Genomic DNA, 7,629 nt, shown 5'->3' with positions numbered 1-7,629 from the left:
CAGACAACTGCCGATTATAAAAAGCTTGTGTATCGTACTACTACTTTGCATTAATTCCAGAACAGTCGCGCTTTTATTGGCGGTACTGAATAGAGCCGAAGTTATATCAGTGTGTACGAACAGATAGAGTCCGCCCGGATCGACGCCATTTGCCACCTCCCTTGGGTGCTTTTTGTTATCAGTTCCCGCACAAAGGCAACTCGATCGTCCTCTCTGCCTTCGACAGTCCGCTACCGACGCCCAGCAAGATCGCGAATAATAAAAATTACCATAATTGTCACATACGCGTGCCTTGTCGCAAATTGCAAATTTCGTATCGATTTCCATTCCGATTCAGTGTCCTTCCATTGTTTCGACTGGTGTAATGGTTTCGCCACCCTCGCACTCTCTCAGCGTCGTAGAATGATAAATGCCTTGCCATTGTTATTTGTCTGGTGCCAAGTGATAGCGATATACCGTCCCATGTGAAGGCAGACGACGCGGTGTCGTTGATACTCACCTCTAATGACCCTTTCCATCCGCACTGGTATCTTATGGGGTACGATAATTATCCCTTATCAATCAAGTTGATACTTGCGTTGACCTATTTGCCGATAATAATTAACGTTAATAACTGGAAATTGCAACACGTCCTTGTGCTACAGCTGGAAGCAACAGCACCTGTGGTAGCAAGTCGACGTCCATCGAGAGGTTGAGGATAATGGACATATGCGTGTATAGGACATCAATTTGAATGGATGAGATGTTTTAGAAATTGCACAAGAGAATTTTACTGCTGTTGTCCTATATTGAGCATGAATTTTAAATTCGTTTAATCACTAATTAGTAACAAAGCATGTTCTTTCGAAATAATAAAACTGGAATCGTTGTCCTGACATCAGCATTAAAATAATTTAGTTCATTTCTGCAATTCAATCATGGTCAGTATGAAACTCATCCGTTGAAATGTTTGCCAATCAAAAAAAACCCTTGCATCTTCTATAGTCTTGTCATTTTCTTAGGCGTTCCTCGCTGTCGCATGTCCGCTTGTTCTGTTCTGAGTCGAAGGTCATAAACCATGGCTAATTTATGGACGTTGGACATGTCTTCAGGTTGAAGAACTCTAACGCCTTTGGCCAGAGAAGCAAAAACAACAACGATTACTACAACGCACCCCACAACCTCACCTGCCCACGGTAGGCTGAAATGCGTGGTGCAGCGGCGCTGCTCGTAAATGTGCAATTAGAATTTACAAATGAAACCAGACAAGGTACATTCATCCAATCAATGATACAACAAACCCGTCGCAGCGATAAAAAGTACGATTCTAGCTAAATTGTTTTAAACGATGATTGCTGTGCGACCGAAAGGGTTGCCAGGTAAGAGCAGAAAAAATGGATTCGAAGGAGTTAACCCCAACCATGCTGATAACATCTAGGTACAACATAGTTTATATCAACGGTCTGCACTGAGTGAATTTAAGTTGATGAAAATTGCTTTACGATAGTACAAACAACCAGAATAATCAATAAGGCGAACCGATCCTCTTGGCTCGATACCACCTTTCAACAGGAAGCTGGGTAGAGATAGACCGGTGGAATTGGACGCGTTCCTTTTTCTTATCACAGTTGGTCCTATCTCGGGCACGTAGCCGAAGCCGCTCGAAATCTCGGAACAGCAAAAAGACACCAAATTCACACACACACACACATACAGACGCACGGCTAAAGGTCGATGCGGTCAGCGATAATAAAAATAAATAGGTGTCGACGGCAGGATGAACATAAATTTTTACCGCACTGACTGTTGACTTTCTGGTCGGTTGGTTTGGTGGTGAACGTGAATCCGGTGGACACAAAGCCTGGGGTTTTTTTTATCCTCTGTGTTTATGTATAGTGTAGGCAGCAGGTCTGTGGTTTTATCAACTATACCCAGTGCTACTGTTTGTTATTGCCGCACAACAAACTTGACCGTTTCAGTGAGGATCTGTTCCGACACTGTTTGGGGGCTTTAATCCTCTGGAATCACAAGAAGGAAATTGGTCCGTCAAGAAGTTTTATTATTGGTTTTCCTAGGAATTAGAAGGCTTAGGTGTTGGTGGATATTTCTTGCGTCATGCTATCTGGATTATAGGAAGTATTTTTTGCTAGCGCTTGGGATCAGTTTGAAGTTAGAAATCGGTTCATTGAAGTCTTACTTCTTGAGTCGATGTATAAATTCGGAGAATTTCTAACAGACAGAAAAAGTCAAAATTAGACACCATTTGGTTCGAATTCAGTAAACATTGGAATTGGAGTAAACAATAATTACTTTTAGGGTTGCCACCTCTAGTGAGGGTTTCACCCCCAGAGAGCAGTCGTAGGCTGCAAAAAACTTAAACCAGACAGAAATATGAATCATTCTTCGGGATTCTTTGACATGTTAGAGCAATTTAATCACTTATTATTACCTAATGAGATGAAAAGAAACAAATATTAATATCATTCCATCAGTATCTCGCCAGGGTATGAATTTAGCTCCGGTTGGAAAATTACCAAATTAGCTCACATGCACCATTGAACGTTTTGTATTGTTAAAGCATAATGGGCACCACTGTCCTGTTCCGTTCATATTAAGGTTCGTGAACACAAATTTTCCGCATTAGTAAACAGTTTTGTTGGTTTAGATGAGTGTAGAATTTCACTTCCACGGCTTGCCGCAAAGTATCCAAAAGCATCAGCCACTCTCGCTGTAGTGGATAAGCCGAACGAGTGAAACACACTGCAGCGTCTTGCGGAATTTTTTACGGGCTCTTCGTCGATCAACTGTCAAAGACCGCTGCAGGAGCACGCACAAGAAGAATTCATTTGTAACAAATTAATTCAGTTTGATACTTTAGCGATAGATTTCTAAACTAGTAATGTTTGCCCATCTATCAATGTAGATTGTCATCATATATCACAAATGTTGTAATAGTGAAGCAGTTTTACATAACCAAGCGCATTGTTCACGAACGCAGCCTTAAACGCATCATGAAGTACGAAGAAGTATTTGCTGACCTGGACAAGGAAGCTCTAATGGTGAATGTACGGTGAATTGTTTTCCTAACATTTCAATTGACATGGAACCCTTGAAAAAATATTCGATATGCTGATTTTATCTCTGCGATGTGACGCTTAATCATATTCATCGAAAGTAGTCTTAATTTGTTCACATCTATTCAACTACAGGGGCCCATTCTACCAATAGTACCCAGAGACCCCTAGTGGTCTTAAGACCGTCTTGCCAGTCGATTTCTACTCTACATTACAATTGCAGAGCTAGGCTACTAACCATTAGAGCCTTTACTATTATTAGCAGAGGCGTAGCCAGAAGAGGGGTTTGTAGGTTAAACCTCCCTCCTCCCTCTGTAACCCAAAATAATTTAGAATGAAAAATAAATTAAGTGGGTGATAAAAGAAAATGAAACGCCTGATAAGCAATTCGGAAACCTCAGCTCCGCAGACACTTGAATCCAGTTTCATCATGTGAGAAATACAGTACAAATTTCATTAAGGACGTTCGTTGCCGCAAGAATCCTCAATCCGAGGAAAAAATGAAATACTATACTGAGCAAGAAGGCGATCAAATCTAAATCTATCTAGTTTTACACTCGTGTGCGTTAGTGAATATGGTATGGCGCTGGTCTGATTAGTCAGCCATCGTATGTTCGATCCCCACTCAGGATGGACTCTCAGTACCAGCAGGATTGATGCACTATCTCTGCAACTGTCCTGTTCACTGAGAAGCGATTGCGAAGCCGTTGTGCTTTTTATGATTTTATGATTCATTCCACAATATAATGAAGTGGAATGCTTTGCTAATGAGTCTTGAATATTTTTTGTAAGGTCATTAATAACAAAGTTAGTAAGGTAAAAATGCAGTTATCCTACGCTATTCCATCTTTCGTGATACTGGCTCAAGTTTTTGTGGGTTGATTCCATTACAAATACTCACACCCGTTCCGTGCGGTTGGCCAGGTTGGCCCCCGCTAAGCGCGCCAACCTCAGCGGAGCGCTGAAATCTTGATATGCTTTATGAAATAAGTGAGGTTAAATCATAGAATAAGTCATGACAAATATTGCAAAGTTTTTCCGCTGGTTCTCCCAGTTTTATAGAAACACATGGGGAGCAGATTTGTGGTCATGGACAGTAAAGCAGGCTACATCTTTAAAGCTATATCAAAGATCGTAGAGCAAGCTAGATCAATTATCACGAAAATTGAAGTCTCATCGATACCGGGAGATGCTCGGCAATATCATGAAGTTGCCGGTTCCCAATCTAGGCCCAACCAGTCCTGAACTAAGTTGAATCACGTCACATGAGCTTTTTGATGTTCCTGGAAGCGTTGGACTACCTATTTATTCTCAAATACCTAAGAGCAAGTGCTTTTTGCTTCGGCTTTGAGGCAGAGTTGCCTCTAGCTGGTATATTTGGCGACCTCTCAAGGAAGAAATTTATATCTACAAAGACCCCTTTGCTTGTAATTGGTGCAATACTGCATGCTTGACGCACTGCATAAACAGCCAATTATCCAGACGATCCTTATCGAAGAAGATGCAAAGCAGTCTCGCCAAAAGTCACCGGACACGAGTTTGATGGGACACACCATTTTTTCCTGTCCGGTGCGATTGCCATTCCAAATTCTCGCTCACTGAAGCAAGGGGTCCTTGAAACAGCTAATCCCGCCCTTCAGCAAATCCACGCACACCAAGTTCGAATCGATAACTACACCATCGATCTCAAATTTGTGAGCGGGTATGTAAACGCGGTAGTTCTTCATAAAACATCATTTCTTTCCTTTAGACAAAATGTCGCAATTCAGAGCTTATCTGGGTGAACTTTCTAGATATTTGTCACAGCTGAATATTTCTGCGCCAGTTCTTGCACCTTGCACAATACTCAGCGGACTATCTTTGATCCGAAAGAAGGTCGGATAGGGTCGAACCGTCAATGAATTTGAAAGGAAATGTCGGAGTCAGTGATGACGAATCTTGACCAGCATCCATCAAGTAAGATCATTTGGGTCATTTCAGCAGTGTTTATTATTGCACAAGCCTAGAGCCAGACGCAAAGCGAATCCTGAAGAATATGAAGTAAGAGACAGAAATTGTGGGACGTACAAATTGAAAAACAATTCTAAATTGGATATTAAAAGAGTGATGTGGTCTTCTCGCTTCACTTGATGTATGACTGGGTGCAACCTATATTCTTAGAAACTGGAATATAACCGGAATGTCGTTACAGCACTTAGACTGGAAATTAAAATCAAATTAAGAATCCACCAAGCAGATCAAAGTCCGGTACAGTGCCAATATTTATGGTCATGGTCAAATTTTCGAATTGGGATGGAACTAGATGTTGGAAATGCAGCTTTTATTTTTTTTTGTACGCTAGGGCATCGCAAAAATTTTTTTTTGGAATTCTCAAAGGCCCCCCTCTCATATTGTGACAAATGTCAAAGTAAGGTCAGATGCCAAATTTCACATCATTTGGACAACCCCGCCCACTTCGCTTGAAATTTTTTGAAATTGGTACTATGGGAAAATATGGAGGAAAAATACATTTAATGCTATAACTTTTGAAGTAGCAATCAGAAAATTACAATTTATACCTCTTTTGGAAGGAAATAATCTTAGTGTTTTGTTTCTGGAAAAATACGGAAAAGTGGGGTACTGGGTCATTTTGGACCAAAAATCCCATATTTTTTATGATTTTTCTACTCCGTGATGCAAATCAAACATATTTTGTAGTTTTTCTAATGTGAAAAAATCTCAGAAATCGATCGGAACCCTTTTGACTTTAGTCCGAATACGAGAAGTTGGGGTTATAGGTCATTTTGGCATTCATATCAAATTTTATCATTTTCTCATGCATATATTATTCTTCAATCTATTTTCATAAAATGCAACTTGTTGAACGTGTAAAATTCTGAGGAATAAAACAAAAATAAAAACGTTAACGTTTGATATTTACTCTACAAATCTCATTTGTTTCATTATTTGTCCTAATACCTCAACTTCCCCTATTTTTCCAGGAATGAAACTTTTCTCATGTGAACCCTAAGCATATTTTACACTAAAAGAGGTAAATTAAATAAGAATTTTGTTGTTAAATGGAGTTAATATGTGCGATTTTATTATAAAAATGTGAAATCGACACTATTTGTCAGATAATTCGATGGTTCTGAATTTTATCGGTAACGAATCTATTTTTGTTATAATCCTAAGGATTTTCCACGTTCAACAAGGTATAGTTTATCAAAATTGATTGAAGAATAATAGAGATATATTCACAAGAAAATGATGAAGTTTCATATGAATGACAAAAGGCCATATAACCCCAACTTCTCGTATTCGGACAAAGGTCAAAAAGGCTCCGATCGATTTTTGAGTTTTTTTCACATTAGAAAAACTACAAAATATGTATGATTTGCATCACGGAACAAAAAAATCATTAAAAATGGGGGATTTTGGGGTCAAATGACCCAGTACCCCACTTTCCCGTATTTTACTAGAAACAAAAATATCTCCATTCAAATACTAAGATTATTTCCTTCCAAAAAAGGTAAAAATTGTAATTTTCTGATTGCTACTTCAAAAGTTATAGCATTAAATGTATTTTTCCTCCATATTTTCCCATAGCACCAATTTCAAAAAAATTCAAGCGAAGTGAACGGGGGTCTAAAATTGTCCAAATGATGTGAAATTTGGCATCTGAGCTTACTTTGACATTTGTCACAATATGAGAGGGGGGGCCTTTGAGAATTCAAAAAAAATTTTTTTTGCAATGCCCTATTGTACGCCCAATGCTTAAGAAATCCATGAAATGTCGAAATCTGGTGCTAATCTAAATTTATTTTGAAAAATCCATTTTAAAAATTAAAAGTACTAGAGATGCAATCATTACCAAAATATTCTTTTACGAAAAGATACAAGACCCGTCGTTTCATGCATTTCTAAGACAATAGGCATCAAAAATAAATTAGTAGCCGCCTTTTCAAATCCCAGTCTCATTTAAATCCAAAATTTTCCAAGTTCCACGAAAGCCATCCTAAAGATAAAAAAAGAGGATGACAGTAGATTTCTACTTCTCGTGACATTCTAAATCATTTAACATCAACAATACAAATTGGACTTTTGTATATTCTAGAGTCCCTTTTTGTGAATATTTTTCCACTTTGCACAACTACTTAATCATGTCCGATTGACATCAAATTGTGGCCTAGAGACTAATATTGTCGAGGAGTGTTCGGTTATCAAATTCGATGGTCACCTTTTGCTCATACCTGCCATTCGCACCCTAATATACAGTCTTCTGAATAGATGCTCCCTCCGTCGCTTTCAAACGTCTAGTGTCAATTTATTGCATAATTATACAGTTAAAGATTTGTGACTTTCATGTCACAGTCATTCATTCATGCTTGACTGTCGTTCACTTCATGTAACAGTGAACGACAGTCAAGCATGAATGAAGCAGTGGGTAAGTGTGCCATTTTTATGTACACGAATTATTGTTCGAAGATCGAAGTGAAAAAGAAAACAAAAATAAACACCAAGGGGCGGACTTCCTATACACATCGTCAAAATTCCGTGCACGCGTTCAACCTCAAACATGGTTCGTCGCAATGTA

Source organism: Topomyia yanbarensis, chromosome 3, assembly GCF_030247195.1.
Source record: "Topomyia yanbarensis strain Yona2022 chromosome 3, ASM3024719v1, whole genome shotgun sequence".
NCBI classification, from domain to species: domain Eukaryota; kingdom Metazoa; phylum Arthropoda; class Insecta; order Diptera; family Culicidae; genus Topomyia; species Topomyia yanbarensis.
This window is presented reverse-complemented; position numbering follows the sequence as displayed.